The sequence below is a fragment of the Mustela erminea genome, chromosome 1 (genome assembly GCF_009829155.1).
Source record: "Mustela erminea isolate mMusErm1 chromosome 1, mMusErm1.Pri, whole genome shotgun sequence".
Taxonomy (NCBI): domain Eukaryota; kingdom Metazoa; phylum Chordata; class Mammalia; order Carnivora; family Mustelidae; genus Mustela; species Mustela erminea.
In genome coordinates this window covers 47,753,372-47,773,021 of record NC_045614.1, presented here as the reverse complement: position 1 = coordinate 47,773,021, position 19,650 = coordinate 47,753,372, and the positions used below count along the sequence as shown (strand labels likewise).

At 38.7% G+C, this 19,650-nt stretch overlaps 1 long non-coding RNA gene across 3 annotated transcripts in view; it reads right to left on the bottom strand.

Annotated features, from left to right (window-relative positions):
* Positions 1-4,186: 4,186 nt before the first annotated feature.
* LOC116579942 overlaps positions 4,187-19,650 on the bottom strand; it is a 93,260-nt gene continuing 77,796 nt past the window's right edge. The window contains exons 4-5 of one of the 3 annotated variants that reach the window (XR_004281471.1): positions 4,847-4,934; positions 4,187-4,236 (exon numbers count right to left, since the gene is read on the bottom strand). This is a non-coding gene — a long non-coding RNA (uncharacterized LOC116579942). Of the gene's footprint in view, positions 4,237-4,846; positions 4,935-6,413; positions 7,012-9,831; positions 9,887-19,650 lie in introns of those variants that run through there. The other 2 variants (XR_004281470.1, XR_004281472.1) reach the window with 2 other exon arrangements.

Genomic DNA, 19,650 nt, shown 5'->3' with positions numbered 1-19,650 from the left:
CCCATGCAAGAGTTTAAATGCATGAAAAAGCCAGATATTCTCTAGGGATTTCAAGACATTTGGAACATAGAATTCATGTGAAGGAGAAGTAGAAATGAATGTTCAAGTACTTTTCCCTTTATGTCAAAACTATCCTCTACAACAGCGGTCTTAAAACACTTGAATGGCATGGTTCTTAAATAGAAGATTATTGTAATAATGCCCAACAAGCATTTGGGGATAAATGTGCCACTTCACATTCCATGGGAAAAAGAGTGAGCTTCTTGAAATACACAAAAGATTGCAAAAATGAATAAGATACCTTACCCACCCTTGAACAGCTCACAAGAACCACACAAAAACAATAGTTAGAGAAAGACCGTCTCTACAGTCTCTCTTATATCAAAAACATGGACACATTGAAGGGGCCTGTGGTGGACTGCATGATATGACTCCTAGATCTCCTTCACTGGTGAAGGGATTATTCACCTGGACACTGGAATGTTACTAGAAGATGATCCTGGACTGTCAGCTTTCTTTGAAAAATGTCCTCCTCCAGAGCCATACCCCCTATGCAGAGAAGTTCACATCCAATAGAGATGGTCAGTGAAGCACTATGAAGGCCCTGACCCCTTGCCTCAACTCAGAGCAATACTGAAGGGAACGTCTCATAGACTAGTGAGAATTTGATAAGAATGAATCCTTTTGCCCAGTCCTTCTTTCCTCATCTTCCTTCCACTGGTATTGACCCTAATAAACACCATCTGTCTCACTGTCTCCTTCCAGAGAATCCAATGTGTAGCAAGAACCAAAGAAGACCTAATTCCTTCCTTTATTCAGTAAATATTGGTTAAACTCTGACCATGTGCCAGGCTCTCTGCAGGGCACTCAAGTTTCAAAAGTGAACAAAATAAATTAAAACAAAGTATACAGCCCTTGTTTCATGAAGCCTAGTGAAGAAGACAAATCTGAATCAAAGAGTCATACTAATGAATGTGCAGAATATACAATTACAAAAATAATTGCTCTGAAAGCAAAGAATACAGCTCCAAGAGAGCATGTAATAGAATGACTGAACTATGATGGGGACTCAACTAAGGGAAAGAAGTGCCAAGAATTATAAAAGGTCTGCTATTTTCCTTGCTTGCACATTACAACCTAGCCTGCCACAGCTATATGGATGCTGGTAGAAGACAGGTTTCCAAGGTCAGAGGTGAAGGACAGCTTATTACTCACAGCAAGAGACACAGCATCAGCATTTTTGCCCCATTTCCCTAAGCCCCAATTCCAAAAGAGTGATATGAAGACAGTCCAGTGACACCTGCCCATATGGTATCTTTTATCATAAAGCAAGGAGTGCTGAGTTTAGGGAACCCACATCTTTTATACTGGGCAAGAAGGATTCTTGCCCCTTGGTCCAGGGGGAGACATTTTTTTCTTTCTTCCAAAGCTGGCCACTATTCAAATATCCATGAACTGTCAATCTGAATAGTTAAGTGCAAGACGTAAACATGTACAAGCATGCAGAAACATGATAAACCTATACAGAATTATGTCCCAAAAAGCAGGATACATAAACCTGCCTCACTCTGTAAGATATCTTTACCTTAAGTTCTCTATATCCTTAACTAAGGCTTATTAGAGACACATTCATGGTGGATATTTGCCTTCTGTACAGTGGGATCTTAACAGTCTTGGAGAGACACTGCATTTCCTTCTGGAAATTTCCTTCATTTGTAGGCTCTCTGGAGTTAGTATGTAAGATAGAAGGATCTCCTTTTTTCTATCTTAAAGGAGTTAAGTAACTTAGAATTTGTATGTATAAATGCCGGTTGTTAGGTAATGTGTAGGCTTTTAACGATATACTTGGACATCTAAAAGCTGGAAGCATTGAGTTGCAACAGAAACTTTTACAACCCAATTTTTGGTACCCTAGCATAGAGGTCAAGAACCCAGAAAAAGAGGCATAGATATTTACTATGAATATAAATCTTTGGGCATATAAACTAGAAGGAGATTCAGAAAAGATACCATCATGTGGACCCAAGGCTGCACTAACATCATCTTCCTGAAATATTTACCCTTTGAATTAAGCTTTTAACATTGCAGAGAATACTCCCATTACATGAATAGACACTATGAGGTCAGAAAAGCTTTACAAATCTGAAACAGGTAGATCTATGTTTTCCATGCATTACTCTGGGCCCCAGAGCTACAGACAGAATTAGGGAAGTATGAGACCTAGATTTAGAGTAAATGCTCTAAAATTATTCTAGAATACTTCTACTACCTAGGAAGGAACAAACTGCCAAGTAATCTTTGTAAAAGCAATTTTTACCACTTTTTTGCTCTTATATATACCCTATGTAATACTGTACTATGAAATACAATTTAAATGCTCTGGTACAGTTCTCAGTGTCTCCCCAACCAACACCATCAAAAGCAGCCTTGTCCGTCACCTGGGAAGTTGTCAGACACAAATTCTCAGGTCCCAGTCTTGACATACTGAAACAGAAACTCTAGAGTGGGGCCCAGGGATCTGTGCTTTCACAAACTCTCCAGTTGATTCTAAGTATAATAAAGTAAGGAAGCACTGCTATAAAACTATCTAGGGATGTTTAGAGATGAACAGTGCTGTTGAACCCAGGAAAAACAGATATACCGTACCACCATCAGCCTAGTGACTTTAATCTGAACCTTTCCTCCAGCAGCCATAAAAGAAAACGGTTGACAACTTTTACTTTATTTTGCAGTTTAACAGCTTAAGCAATAAACCCAACTGCCTGAATTATCTTTCTTATCAAAACAAAGCAGATTCTGGTCGGGTGTGATATATAGTGGCAACCACCAGATTCAAAGAAAATCAATATGCAAATCAATATATTTAACTCCAAGTCTCGTCTGTCAAGCCTTCCATATAAACTGGTTTAATTAGGAGCTCAGTGAAATGCAAGAATAGGCCCAACTCAATATCCCATGCCAAAGCTTTACCAATAATAGACAATTTTCCAAAGGAAGACACAAAGGATCAATAATAAAGCTGTCTTATCTTAAAAATTGAAAGCTGACAAACCATAAGTGACTCTTAATCTCACAAAACAAACTGAGGGTTGCTGGGGGGAGGGGGTTGGGAGAAGGGGGGTGTGGTTATGGACATTGGGGAGGGTATGTGCTTTGGTGAGTGCTGTGAAGTGTGTAAACCTGGCGATTCACAGACCTGTACCCCTGGGGATAAAAATATATTATATGTTTATAAAAAATAAAAAATTTAAAAAAAAAAATTGAAAGCTGAGCTTCCCTCAGAGACAATTTGGTAACTCAACCTATCATATGTCCACTAGTAGGAGCTTACAAATGGAAGAAAACTTTACTTTTATCTATACAGAACCCTCTTCATTAAAAGGTCAACTAATCTTTAAAAGCTGACATCTCGTAAGACTACATCATCCAGAGGAAGCCACTGCAATGGTTCTCAGTATGGGCTGCTCATTAGATCAATCATTAAAAGGCCCCATGATCAGGCTATACATCCAAGTTCAATGGTTCTTTTAACATGCATCAGATAATAATAAATAATAAACTAAAAGGCTTATTAAAACATGGAAAATAATAAATAAATAATAATAAATAATATTAAAACATGGAAAACCATACCTTAATAACAAATTCCCCCTACCCCTGACCAGTTAAATCCACATCTTTGAGGCTAGGACTTCAATTCCACCATCTTTTAAACTCCTGTAAGGGATTCTGAGATACGGACAAGGTAAGAATCGCCAGTTCATGGGCTGACTCAGCCTGCCCACATTTCTGAGATCTGTCCAGCATGGAATGTGTACAAGAGAAGAAAGGGAAATAAATACAAACACCTGGGAAATTTTATGCATGAGCCTAAGATGAGGGATATTTTTCCCAACATATCCAATGTTCATTAACCAAAATAATGTTACCTGTGTCAAAGTGTTTCTAACCACTGAATTACTGGAAAACCGGTGAAGGATGCTGATATTGGTGGGGTTCACAAAATATTATAATCCTGTGAGATGGCCTAGGCACAAGAGAAGACCATCTCAGCAGATCTCACTTGCAATACTGCATGAGGCCACGGACCACACAGTAAAGTTTACCAGGTGGACACTGAATTGGGACAGTCATGAAGAGTAATGACTGTGAGTGCCTGAGTGTAACACTCACCTGTGTTAGGGTATGGAAGGAAGATAGTGCCATAGTCGGGTCAAACGGTATTAAGTGAAGAGTCTAAGAAAGAAAAGAGAAGACCAAAATCAGATCTCCTGGTAAGTTTCACAACAGACTTATTAGATGAATGTGTTTAGCTACAAAATTGAGTAAGAAAGTGACCCCAATACAAACCTCATCTGGCCCAAGGATGTTGGAGTTCTTAAAAATACAGTGATAAAGCAAAATAATAATAATGTTAATAATAAAAATAATAACTAAAACTTACTGGGCCTTTTTTATGAGCCAGGCACAATTTTAAGAACCATACATACATTGGGGAACCTGGGTGGATCGGTTGGTTAAGCATTAGACTGTTGATTTCCATTCAGGTCATCATCTCAGGGTCGTGAGATCAAGCCCCTGCCACCCCTGCCCACTACAACATGACCCTCTGCACTCAGGGTAGAGTCTGCTCATGTCCCTCTCTCTCTCTACTCCTCTCTCCACTAGCGTGCTCTTGCAAATTAATTAATTAGCTAATTAATTCTCTTTTTTAAAAAAGAATTTTACATATATTAACTCCTTTAATCTTTACAATTTATAAAATGGGGGCTTTCGAGAGGCCAAGAGAGAAGCAGTAACTTGCCCAAGGTCATGAAGCTGTTCTAGGTGGAGCCCTGATTTGTACCTGGAAGACTGGCTCCACAGCGCATTCTTACAAACACATCAGAACATTTTGTGTGCCTCTCTGCCTTGCCCAAGAGCACCTGCAGAAACTATTACACATTTCTAACATTAGTTAAAACAGCACTCATTGCTGACTATTAAGTTAGAGAGAAAGATCTTCAATTATACCTGTTATGTCAAATACATGCGCTGAATATTTGAGGCACTTAACATTTCCAGATATCTAATTTTTCTTTTCTAACCACACAGTGAAATTGTTAAAGATAGCATAAAGGTACTATTGCTTCTTTACTATTCCTTAGCAAAAACACACAGCAAAGACAGAAAAAAGGCACGCAAAAATCTCACGTAATTGTGACTGTCCCCAAACTCCATCTTCATTTGCCTGAAAACAAAAAGCATCTGTGGCATATAAATTATTATACTCTTTGAAATGATAAAAGAGTAAAAATGCCTCACCTATTTGAACACCTATGATAAAGGATTACAAATCCAAACGGATTACATAGACAAAAACAATAAACTGGTCAAAGAATACAGTCAGCTACAAAATAGAATAAAGTGACCCAAATAAATAGTCCATTTAACCCAAGAGCCTTCTAGGGGCCTCAGAGGAACTGGTAGATTTCACCAGAACCAGAACCCCCTGGCAGGCCTCTCTGCCAATGCTGATGCAACATCAGCTATGTGCAGTCAAGCTTTTCACCAGTTAAACTGACATAAGGTACACATTTATTTGTTTATTGTCATTTTCCCTGTTAGAATATAAGTTCATTGCAAGAAAGAACTTTTCTTCCTACCATATCATGCCCTCCTTTTTTAAGAACAGGGTCTCAAACATAACCGGTACTTAATAAATACCTCTTAAATAGAGGGATCATGTTGCCCAGAGAAAAAGAAAACAAGCAGTAATGCAAGGGGGCGCTGCTGAGCAGGGAGCAGTAGTGCTGAGCACTTGCACTGGAGATGGTGGGTACATTGGCTTGAAGTTGGCACTGTGTCCGAAGAGCTTTAAAGATATGCTTTCCTGCCCTATAATCAGCAACCATATATCTAGGCTTCTTTCTGATTTGAAAAAAAAAAAATGTGATATTAAATATTCTTTTACCAAGAGGCGCCCAACATTATTCTTTTTTTTTTTTTTTAAAGTAATTTAAAACAACCTAAACCTCCAAAAGGAACAAAGGAGTAAAGGAAGCAATGGAACATCCACACAATACAACTGTTAATGACAGGGAAAAAAGGCTTAAAATATAACATAAAACAAAAAGAAGAGAAAATAAAACTTTACACACACTGCAACACCAGTTATGCCTGCACAGGTACAGGTGTACAGAAAAGAGACTCAGAAGAAATAGACCATTAATATTCATGGTTGTTTTCTCAGGCTGTGGGAATAATCATGTGGGGATAAATTGCTTTTGTCTTCATGCATATGGGTATTTTTCAAACATTCCACGATTTACCCAAAACAATTTTTTAAAAAACATTTTTAATTGTATCTTCCTTCACTTGAGACAAAGAAATGATCCCAACTAAGGCAAAAGGTTAATGTACAAAATTTTCCCTTTCCTTCTCATGGATAAAAATATTTGTTTCAAGTTTATCGATTTTGAGTTCCCAGAAATAAGCACTAGAGCAACTGGATGGTAAAACACTTTCAATTTTAGCACACACTGATTGATACATTAAGCAGTACTTTTCAAACTTGCACTTTGCTACAGTTGGGTTGTTTTTTTTTTTTTTTTTTTTCCCAAATGAAGCCTTAAATGGAATAGCAACATATAAAATGGAAACATTAATGATCTATTCAAAGTAGGGGTCAGCACCCAGAGTGTAGAGGCTGTCAATCTTCTTCTGTCCCTGCAAGGACAGCCTCAGGGACCTCTGAGCTCCTGGAAGAGAAGTCAGCAGCCACCACACTGGAAGCTCTGCAAATAAAAATCTTTTCTACTACAACAACAACAAATTCTGCCCAGGTCCTTGAAAGCTTACGCTAAGGTCCTCTCCCCGACTCCCTATTCCCACAGGTGATGAATAATCATGTGTTGCAGATTTTGAGGGACAGCTTCTGTGCTTGTGAGTAACAGCTACACAAAATCCTGTGTGATCATGATTGTGAGGCTTTTCGAATCTGCGTACGATAACGTTAAAATTTCACAGCACCTAAGGAATACAAAGATAATAAGCCCTAGTCAATCAAGGATTCTTTGACACTTGCTTAATGTTTCATTTAATACCATGACTGTTGTGATGACAGCATACTGGAGGTAGTGCAGTCCAGGTTACCTGGATCTTCATTACATGGATGACTGACATTAGGCTAGTTGTCTCAAGACCCAACTTTCAGGCTTGCTCTCCACACCTCAGGGGAGTGGTATCTAAACTGTGTTCCCTGGATCCTATGCTCCCCTGGGGTACCTGGGAACCACCACAGGGGAGTTGGAGGAAAAGGGGGTATGAAAAGACCTGTTCTGCTTCTCCTCGATTTTGGTGAAGACAGTTTTATTCTTCATCTGTCTTACATATTGGCACTTCATACAATATTTGATTTGAAAAGAGGGCACCACTGATAATATTTGGAATTTGAAAATGACCACATATAGATGTGTCTTTCTGATGCATTACCACCCACTAGGACCTGCCCTTGGAGGGAGGTACAGGTAATTCCATGATCCAGAAATCAGCCCTGCTAACATGTGAGTATATAACAGTCAAGCTTATTTCCTTTGCAACCTTTTCAAAAATATATAAATAGACCTCGAGAACATTGTGCTAAGTGAAATATAACTCAAAGAGAGACAAATACTGTGTGATCTCACTTATATGTAGAAACTAAAAACATTGAACTCAAAGACACAAAGAATAGAATAGTGGTTGCCAGGAGCTGAGGGTAATGGGGAGATGCTGGTCAAAGAGCACAAACTTTCAATTATAAGATAGTAAGTTTGGGGGATCTGAGGTACTGCATGGTGACTAGAATTAACAATAGTGTATCACATACTTAAAAGTTGCTATGAGAATAGGGCTTTGATATTTTCACCTTAACAACGGCTAAATGGTAATTATGTGAGGCAAAAAATGCATTAATTAACCTTATTATAACAAACAGTTTACAACAAATTCATATATCCCATCATTAAACCTTAAACTTGTACAATGTTTATGTCAATTATATCTCAATAAAGCCAGAGAAAAATACATCATTTTCTATAATTTTTATAAAACTTTTTAATAAAACTATATGTACTTTTAGTTTTGTTTTCCAGTTAATAATATATCTTGGGCATATTTTCACACCATTAAATATAAATCAACATCATTCTCAATCTACAGAATTTCACTGCAAATGTCTATCATAAATCTGTCTGCTCTTAAAATAATTTTCTAAACCACTGAGCAGGCAGGCAAAGTATTTTGCTGGGTCAGGAAGAGAAAGCCCTTCCCAAGACCTGAAATCATGGTCCAGAGTTAGTTACCAGATCTGACTCCACACAAAGCTAGGTCTGACAGCTGAGGAATGACCCATTAAATACAAAGCCATGTGCAGTTATAATGAACAGCTATCTCCGATCTGTAGTCAGTGTCACAGCAATTTAATAACCCCAGTTAAATGGTGAAATCTTTCATTGTTTCCTTAGGAAGAGCTTGTCTGGACTATTCTTATCGAATTCTATGCTTCATAACACTGAATGAGGGGCCAGGTAGAGAGGACTCTGAATGTACTTCTGAAGTATGATTCTCTTGGTGCTCCACCCCCTAAGATTCCTGAAATCTCTTCCTGTCTTTCAAGCCTGTCTTGAAACTGTCTTTCAAGCAGTTTCCTAATGCAACACACATGTGGGAAGGACTGTCCCTGATACAAAATGCTTCAGCACTACCTGAGTCATGGTGTTTTGAAGTTCCATTCAAAATGACTGTGAACCAAGTGTACTTCAATAGCCACCAGAAAGCTCTTTTTTTTTCTAAAATGACATTCCCAGGAAAATTTCTCTGGACATAAGATCCAAGCTCCTCCAAGAGGATTGGTTTAATGAATGATGATGTGGGGGTATTTTAAGCGAAAATGTGTAAAGCAAGGGCCAGAAGAGCTATGCCTCTACCACTCCCAGCCACCTTCAGTCGCTGCGAATTCATTTATCAAACAAAAATGTCACTTTCTAACTTGAAACTTTGCAATGGTACCCAGGGGCACACACAAAGAAAAGCAGATAGAAGAGCTGGAAGGCCAGCAAGAGCTCTCGGTTCAAGACACAAAAGAAAGGCTAGTATGGAAAAGGAAAATGTCAAAGATGAGATGGGATTTAGGCAGGAACCAAATCATCTAGGCTTCTAGAACATGGTAAGAACACTGGTATTATTTCAAGTGGGCTGGGAAACCATTCTGTGGGTTTAATCAAGTGACAGAGTCTGACTCTGACAAATATCTTTGAACTGTGACTTCAGCTTCCTTGTAACGAATGACTTGAAGGAATATGCCAGGTTTTCACATTAGGACCACAGAAGTGAAGGACCACAGGCTCTATCCTGGCTGCCCCAGTGGCTTTGCAATACTCCTTAGTCCTTCTCTTTGCCCTAGGAAGCTGTCTTTTAAATGTACACCATTGGTTTCCAAATGGAATGAGTTCCCAAGTGGGATCACATCAGCACAAAATCATTCCTTATTTCCAAAGCACCCAAGAATGCAACAACACACATGTGGGATATAATAACCACTCATAATATAATATAATATAATATAATATAATATAATATAATATAATAACCACTCATGCATACAAAAAGTATTTATAAAGTACCTATAAGCCAGGAATCAGATGATAACTAATACTGCACATGTGGATGTTTTATAGAACTTATTAAGGAAATAAAGATACTATGATGTCAAAGGTGATTTTTGCTGACGTTGTAGTTCAATGGGTAATATCAAGGAGATTCTGCATGCTCTCACCTTGGTCAGCAACAAGGCTTTCTCTTCATGCCATCCTCAGTTTGGCTAGCCTCAGAAAAGGGATGAGTCAGATGGGAACCTAGGAACAGACTGGGCAGAAAACAATGTGGGCAAATGCAGCTGGACCAAAGGCAATCAGTGGTTCTTAAGGGTAATGGTAACTGTGTACCCACACTTCCATGCTGCTTCCTGGCATTAATTCTGGAACATCCAAATTCTTGGAGGGCAAGGGGTGGGGGAACTCTTCACAAGTGTCCCACTTCTCATAACTTCTCCTTCCCACATATCACGTCTTCTTCAGGATTTGGAAACTCTACTTAAAGAATGCACCAAAATGGTTCTGTCCCATTCTTGGGCAACACCTTCTTTGCAGTCTGATAGTCACACGTGATGTCCACCTAGTCCACAGAGAGCAACTCAGTTCTGTATGTGAAGGAACAGACTCCAAGGAGGTTCTCTGGATAGCAGTTGGCATGGAAACATGCTACTTAATATTGATCCTTTCACACTAGAATCAAAATCAAGTATAGCAATAAAGGCACAAGGATCTCTATGTCAGTCTAAATCATCTGCATTTTTGTGTGTCTTAGAAGATAAGGGATAAGAAAGTGCTCTTCCACTGCTTTCTCTGGATATAACTTGATCTCTGTTCCTGCCACCTTTGGCTCCTTGATCTAGGGCACCAGCTTCTACAGAGCCCAGCGGCTATAAAAGTTTTCAGAATTAACCCTTCAGGTATCAGTTATCACTTCAAAACCAACACCATTCTCAGCTCCCAAGGAAGGTATGCAGTGTCCTAATCAGATGGAGGGGTAAGGTCACTAGAATGCCAAAAACGGGTAAATCACATGTGTTTTCCAGGCACAGTCGAGAGTGACAGACAAGGTCCCCAGTTCTCTAAGGAGCTTGTGTTTCGGTGAAGGACAGGGAGGGATGTTAAGCAAAGAAGCTAAAAACTACACATGAATTAAAAAATAAGCATAGGAACCCAAAAATGAACACAAGAATTTCACGAACTGCTATGAAAACAATAAACCAGGGTAATGGGATAGAAACCAACATGGTGGGGCAAAGGAGTTGTGGCTACTACTTCAAAAAGAAGGGTGTACCTGTTTCCTAAAACTACTGTAACAAAGTTCCAAATGCTGGGGCATCTGAAATAACAGAAATGTATTCCTTCACAGTTCTGGAGGCCAGAGGTTAAAATCAAAGTATTGGTGGGGTCATGTTCCCTCTACAACCTCTAGCAGAGGTTCCTTTCCTACCTCCTCCAACTTCTCGTAGCCCCAAGCATTTCTTGGCTTGGGCATTATTTGAGAGTGTAACTTCCATATCTGCCTTCATCTTCACACAGTTATTCTCCCTGTGTGCATCTCTGCCCAGATTTTCCTTGTCTTACAAAAAGACACCCATCATTGGATCAGGCCCAACCTTAATGAATTCATCTCAATTTGATGACATCTATAAAGACCTTATTTCTAAATGAAGTTATATTCAAAGGAACTGGAGGTTAGGACTTTGATGTACCTTCAGAGGGCACTGGTAGTGGAGGGTGTGGGCGGGGCCACAATTCCACTGATAATAAGCGGTGAGAGAAAAGCTCTTTGCAGGAGTGGCATTTGGGCCAAATTCTACAATGATGGTGGGTCGTTGGTCTGGCTGTTTTTAAGGTGAAAAGTCTCCTAAGCTGAGAGAGAATAGAAAGTACACTGGCCCCCACCTCAAGGCAGCTGCTTAGACAATTTCTCAAGAGAAAGAATAATTATGATGTAGTAAGTTTGGGGAAGGAAGAAATAAAAGTGCTAAGAAAATAATCATGAACACAGGAAACCACTATTCAGGTCCCTATGGCAACATTCCTTGTGACTATGAAGAAGCACAAATACAGCAACAAGAAATACTCAGGGAATGGTACAGAGAACCACACAGCATGCCTATTCCGCAGCCATCTAAATGGAGGTTTACAAAAACGATCCAGAAAAATGGAGAAATGCTTACATGTGAAATCAGAAAGTACAGTATATATTTTTTTAAATTATGCAAACACATACGTACCTAAAAGACTATCAGAATTGCCACCCCCATGAAAACACTGTGATGTTAAGGTATTTAAATTATGGGTTTTATACTCGTAGCTCATTTGTGGGTGTTTGGGTTAACATCACTCTTCACAATAAAAACTAATTTTGTAGGGAAAAAATTACATTTCAAAAAAATTGTTGTGTATTATGTAAATATCACAATCATGTATTTACTATAAGAACGACTTAATTACAGGGTCTTTCTGTATTTACTTCTGGTTTATTTTCCAAGGAATCGAGTATTTGGGATGTAGCTGAAGTCCTCTGTGGAGAGGTGATGTTTTAAAACCAAGAATGCAAGGCAAAGAAAAAGTTGTCACAATATTCTTAAAACAACAGGGCCTGATGGAAGGAATGCAGTTGTCACCCAGCACTGAAACAGAGAGAGAGGCTTCCACTGCTGTCAAAATCATCTCTCGACAGGAACAGCTACTGGTTCCCAACAGAACCAATAAAATGGCTTTCGCTCTACCATGAGAAAATTTAGATACTACTCCCTTTCCCACATTTTTTTTTTTTTAATATTTTATTTATTTATTTGACAGAGACAGATCACAAGTAGGCAGAGAGGCAGGCAGAGAGAGAGAGGAGGAAGCAGGCTCCCTGCTGAGCAGAGAGCCCGATGCGGGACTCGATCCCAGGACCCTGAGATCATGACCTGAGCCGAAGGCAGAGGCCTTAACCCACTGCGCCACCCAGGTGCCCCCCTTTCCCACATTTTAAAAAGTACTGCATGCTCACAAAATGACGGGGCTGTGTAAATGTTCTTACAAGGAAGAGTTGAGATTAATAAAAAGCTGGGGACAGGCTGAAAGACAGGCCGGCGCACAGTCACATGTGTGGATCAGTAACCTCGCCAATGAAACATAATGGTTGCATGGGGGTGGGAGGGGGAACGTCTCTCTCCATCTGTACAAAAACATGCCATTTTAAAGTATCCCATTTTCTAATGTGCCCATCGAAAATTTCAGTGGAAAAATAAGTTGGTTTTATCTGGTGATATCATACAATGTATCTAACATGGAGAGGAGGTAAATTTTAGCATCAAGAAGACTGTTAAATTCCCAATCATAAAATGAGAAAGGTTGGATCCCCTGCCTGTGTTACCAAACCTAAGTACTTGTACTTCCATTAAGTTAGCACTCAAGCAAAGCAACAACTGTTTTTATTTTGTCACTTTTTAAAGCACGGTTCAGTTGACACGCTGCACTTTGAAGCCCATTTTATAAAAAATTAAAACAAATAAAAAATAAAACTCACAATGAATCAAAATAACCAGATGTTTCCAAAGGCGGGGTGGGGAGGGTGGGGAGCACTGCAAACTTGTTTTAGTGTCCCAGCTCACTCACTATTTAACTGAGCTCAGGCAAGTCACAGTCTCCTTCAGCCTCAGGTTATTTCATCTGGAAATTAGAGATAATCATGCCCACTTAGCATGTTGGGAGAATCAAAGAAAACACAGTATCTGACATTGTTCTGTAAGTGATAAAGTCTTTTAATAATACTATAATATAAAATAAAATAATACATATAAAATATATAATATATATCTGTGTATATTATTTATAATATAGTTAATATTATATAAGTATTATATAATATATAATATGATATAAAAGAATATAACATAATAATAAAATAATCGTATCACCCTCTAAAGATGGTGATTAGTATCAGGCAATGGGATAACCCTGCCGGGTTGTCTCCCCAAACCCTTAAAATTTGTTTTAAGGCATTACATACAGAAAATTATACTGTCCTTCTCTCTTCAAGTTTTTACTTCCCAGAAAGTTAAGGTCTTACCACCTGTTTAATACCACTGTAGGACTAACTATCAAATAGCAGGAACCCAAATATCTTCAAAGTCTTTACTCGGCTATACTGTAATTTGCTCAATTATTTAACCTTCTGGAAATGAGAAGGTACTGAGAAAGACTTTCCATATTCGAATCTTTTTTTTTTTTTTTTTTTTAAATTCCTAAGTCAATTTATTTTTTTTTTTAATTTCCAGCATAACAGTATTCATTATTTTTGCACAACACCCCGTGCTCCATGCAATCCGTGCCCTCTATAATACCCACCACCTGGTACCCCAACCTCCCACCCCCCGTCCCTTCAAAACCCTCAGATTGTTTTTCAGAGTCCATAGTCTCTCATGGTTCACCTCCCCTTCCAATTTCCCCCAACTCCCTTCTCCACTCTAAGTCCCCATGTCCTCCATGCTATTTGTTATGCTCCACAAATAAGTGAAACCATATGATAATTGACTCTCTCTGCTTGACTTATTTCACTCAGCATAATCTCTTCCAGTCCCGTCCATGTTGCTACAAAAGTTGGGTATTCATCCTTTCTGATGGAGGCATAATACTCTATCCCCAGGGGTACAGGTCTGTGAATCACCAGGTTTACACACTTCACAGCACTCACCAAAGCACATACCCTCCCCAATGTCCATAATCCCACCCCCTTCTCCCAACCATATTCGAATCTTAATAGACTTCCCTTCAAGCTCTTTAGCCCAAAAAGCCGAAGCAAGGATTTTTATTTTCAGAGGCAAATGTTGTGAAAGTTGCACCAAGAAAGACCTCTTAAAAACTGAATATTTTCCTCTGAACCAATGCAGGATATTTAAGTGAAAGAAACACCTTTAGATAGATTGGGGTTTTTTTGTTTGTTTGTTTTTGTCTGTTTGTTTGTTTGTGTTTGTGTTTGTTTTTAACAGCAAGTTTGTGTGACTACTTAGTTGTTCCAACATGAATTCTTCAGGTTGGTACAATTTTGGAGATTTTCTTTGTGCAATGAGAGTCATTTAAAAATTTGTGCAACATTAAGCTCTACATTTTCATCATGGCAAATCATTCTTCATACTCAACAACGCAGTCAGGAGTGACTTGTGACTATTTCCAGTAATCTAATTCACCTGCAAAGGTTGACAATTTGCCACCCTTGTCAGTGTTCAAAGAATATGCCACAGACTCCAGATATATTACCCTAAGAGAAATTGCAAAAATATATTGCTCAAGATCAGCATCTTTAGAAAAAGTGATTACTTGCTGACAACATGGAAGAGAAGCTCACAATTGGATATATGAGTTCTAAATGTGTTTATTAAATATTGATCACAGCAACAATTCTAAAATCCTGTTTTTGCAAATAACTTACAGAATGCTTGCAATAGTACAGGAAAAGGAAAACAGAATAAAAACTGTATTTGTTCTTTCAGATAACCATTATTTATTGAGCCCCTGTGTACTAGGCACTGTTGTAGATGCTGAGGACCCAGCAGTGAACGAGTTTATCATAATGTATCAGTTGTGTTTAAAAGCAAGGAGAGTGATAAACAGTTCACATTTGACACAATGTTCCAGGTTCTGTGTTGAGCACTTAAGTAATTTATCTTTTGCTCTGTGTTATTACTACAAGAAAAGTGCCATTATACCAATTTTACAGGTAAGGAAATTGAGGCATTGATTAAATAACTGACCAATGTTATAGAGGCCGAGGGGCAGAGCAGATCTGGAATCTCTTTCTTTTCATCCAACTCTGCATTTCACTCTGCTGCTCCCACACAACACACTGTCCTGCTATTATCTGCTTTACCCATTCCCTGCAAATCCAAAATAACCCAGAAGCCTTTACCACCTGAGCAAAACTGGGACACACCTGAGAATAACAAGATTCTATTCAAACTTGTCTCCTAAAAATTTCATCAATGTTGAATCCTCTAGGCCCTTCTTCAATAGAAGACTGTAACAAATCGTCCCAGGACACTCTGCCACCTACCCAATTCGGTCTATTTAATTCTTTGCCTATTTCCCAATATAGGTGACACTTGAACAATGTGGGGGTTAGGGCTGCCATTTCCTGACCACACCCAGTCACAAATCTTAGTGTAACTTGTGACTGACTTCCCAAAAGCTTAACTATTCATAGCCCACTGTTGACTGGAAGCCTTAGCAGTAACATTAAGAGCCAAATAATACATATTTTGTATCTTATATGTATTAGACACTGTATTCTTACAATAAAGTAAGATAGAAAAAAAAATGTTGTTTCAAAAGTCCTAGAAGATACCATGCTCAAAACAAGAGATGAAAACCTGACATTAAAGATGCAGATCTTGGGGCGCCTGGGTGGCTCAGTGGGTTAAGCCGCTGCCTTCGGCTCAGGTCATGATCTCAGGGTCCTGGGATCCAGTCCTGCATCAGGCTCTCTGCTCAGCAGGGAGCCTGCTTCCTCCTCTCTCTCTCTCTCTCTCTCTCTCTCTGCCTGCCTCTCTGCCTACTTGTGATCTCTCTCTGTCAAATAAATAAATAAAGTCTTTAAAAAAAAAAAAAGATGCAGATCTGATAACATTTTGTGTTATTTAGGTAACATTAGCTGCCAAAGCAGATCAACCCTGAAACCTCAGTGATGCCACATGATAGAAATTTATTTCCTTTTCAAAGATACCCAATGCTAGTGTGTCTGACAGTCCTACGCATGGTCCTCTACCCATTGAGATGACAGATAAAGAAAGATCACGAAGGCAAGCCTGCTTCTTTGTCTCTTTAAGAAATGACACACCACTTCCACACTCACATTCCATTGGCCAGAACTAGTCTTAGAGTCTTGCCAGATGCAAAGGGTGCTGGGAAATGTAGTTTTGGGAGGAGACCAGTTACCAGCTGGAAAGGGACCATGAAGCTTTGGGGGTCAGGTGATATGCTGGCCACACATCCTAACCAGATGGTATGGAAAATTACAATGACAAGATCTACAAATAATCCAACATGTGAAAGAGAAATGAAGGACAGAAATCAGAATAAAGCTGGGAAAAATTGGGATCTGTTAGTAAGAAGTCAGGACAATCGACAAAAAGACTGTCTTGGCCACTTCAAATGGTTACCTCAAAAGAAGATGAGAAAAAAAAGATTCTGAAGTAAAATTGTTTGAAAAGAGCAAAGAGCTGAGATCATAATTGTTTCAATCAATAATATGACAAAGGAAACTAATTCCATTTAAAATGATGTCCTGTTTCCAGAAACTGTGTGTCACTTTACAAGCTGAGATGTGGCACACATTTAATTGCTGTTTTGTCAGAACCACTAATTCTCTTGATTGTGTTGTGAAAACAAAACTACTGAAGAAAATCTTTGTGAAAGCCCTCAAAGAAAAATTAATATTTATACACAGCTGTCCATTTGAAACCATACAAGGTTGAAGTCAATAATTAGCATGATCAGAAAAGTTCCAACAAGTGCCCTTATTTTGAGGTTATTTTCATATAAGCTTTTCCCTCTTAAATAAATCTGTTGGGCACGAATGTGAGATGAAAATAGTGGGGTAACTTGGCAAATCAAGTTCTCATATGTAAAGAGTACATCATTCAGGGAACACCAACCATCTGGACTTGGGTTTCATCCAGTTAAATAACAAGGATTTAAGATATTTTTAAATCCTCATAATACTTAGAGCATAAGCAGTAAGGTTTTGGGAGTCACAAACCTCAAATTTGGGGGATGAAGACTAGGTTTGCCTGGCTTACTCCATTCCCTATTTTCCAGATGAGGGCATGGAATATGTGACTTGGTCAGATCACAAAAACAGATAGTGATGAAACCACATCTGAAACTTAGGTCTGTTGACCAGGAACTGTTAATCAAGCTCCAATACTCACTAGGCTTGCCTTTAGATCCCTCTAGCAGAGAGCTCCCTGTACACCAATATCAGCTATTCCTACAACTCCGGGGATCCAGCTTGAAAATGGGGTCATTAGTACAACAGCAAGACAGATTAATCTCAATAATCTATAGCACTGTGGCAATGACAGACACCAGGCAATGGGCCAGAAGCATGGAAGAGAAGCCTGTGGGTCAGATTCTGCCAGAGAAAGGACAGGACTTTAGGGAATTTAAAGGTCTACAGAAGGCAAGTATAAGTTAACTTCTGGTATGTACTCATTCTACTGTCTGGTCTCTTGACTTGATCCCTGCACTTTAAATGGACTCTGCTTCTGCTCAAAAGCCTGGTATTCTTCCAGTTGTCACTCTTCAGAAGAGGAACCTCACTGCTTATCATTTATGGCATTGCTACATCCATCCATCCATTCCACAAAGTTTTTCTGAGTGTATATTAGGATCCAATGCTCAGGTGTAAACAAACCAAATAGTAAACAATACACAGACTTGGTTTTTGAGAAGCTCCCAGTGGAAAGAGGTACAGAAAAATATTATATTCTGTGATTTTCCTTACACGCCCTCATGGAGAACACCAGCCTTGATTACGTTGCTTAAGAGAAATGCAACACTCAACACCAAAGACCACATGGGCAACCCAGTCATCTATTAAGGACTTAAAGTTCCAAGATAGGAAACTTCATGCTATAGTATAAAGCCATCTACTCTAAGGGTGGTCTGCAGCCCTAAGTTCAAGCATCGCCTTGGAACTTATTACAAATACAGCATTTCCAGGGGCTCCTGGGTGGCTGTCAGTTAAGCATCTGCCTTCAGCTCAGGTCATGATATCAGGTCCTGGGATTGAACCCTGTTGGTCTCTGCAGTCAAATAAATAATTTAAAAAAAAAGTGTAGCATTTCCAGCCCAACTCCAGAGCTAGGGAATTGTGTTTTACATTTTAACATAATCCCCATGTGATATGTCCCTGTGTATAGTCAAGTTTAAGGTGGTGAATGGTATATTAGAACTTACGGCTACAACTGGCTGTATGGAAAAGAGATCAGAGGAGAAACTGATTTGTGAGCCAGAATTTCTCAAGTGAGTTTTGAGGAACAGTTTTCTTATAGTAAAACTCATCCTTTCAAAAGCACAGGTTGATGGTTTTGACAGAGTCATGTAAGCACCAGTGCTACCAAAATTAAAAAGAGTGGCCACCCCAAAATTCGTCTTTGTGCCCTATTGTTTTCTATATCCTCCCCATAACCCTAGGCCCTAGAAATCACAGATCTTTCTGTCCCTATAATTTTGCCTTTTACAAAATTATCTAAATGGAATAATACCGTATATAATCTTTGGTATTAGCTTTTGTGACTTAGCATAATGCTTTTGATTTTCATCCAGTTTGTGGCATATATCAGTCATTTGTTTCTTCTTATTGCTGAATAGTATTCAATTATATGGATGTACCACAACATGTTTAGCCATTCACCAGATGATGAACATTTGGGATGTTTCCAGTTTAGGGCTATTATGAATAAAGCTGCTATGAACACTCCAGTACAGGTCTTTGTCTAGACCTGTTTTCATATATATATTTATTTATATATATGGAATAGATGTGTGTGTGTAGATATAGATATAGATATAGATATAGATATAGATATAGATATAGATATAGATATCTAGGAGTGGAATTCCTGAATCATTTGGTAAATATGTGTTACTCTTTATTTTAAAAAAGACAAAAACATTTCCAAAGTAGCTGTATAAGAATTGCATTTGGTGAGCTAGAATTTTTTAATGATGAGATTTTACCAGATAAACAAAGATCCTGAGAAGTGAAAGAATATGATGGGTTTCAGGAAAGAGAAATAGTTCAGTAGGGATAGAGGGTAAGGTAGCTGTAGAAAAGGAGATGGATGTAATGTAGGAAAAGTATACTGTATGGACAGCTCTGTACTGCTCTCAAGTCATTTTTATGAGCTTGCTTTGAAATTCAGAAAGCCTGGATTTTGGATTACAGAGATCATCAGGTTGTTTGTTTTCCTACTGCAAAATTTTCTTTCCATCATGTAAGTTAAATGGAAAAATACCAATTTTCCCAGAGTGTGGGAAA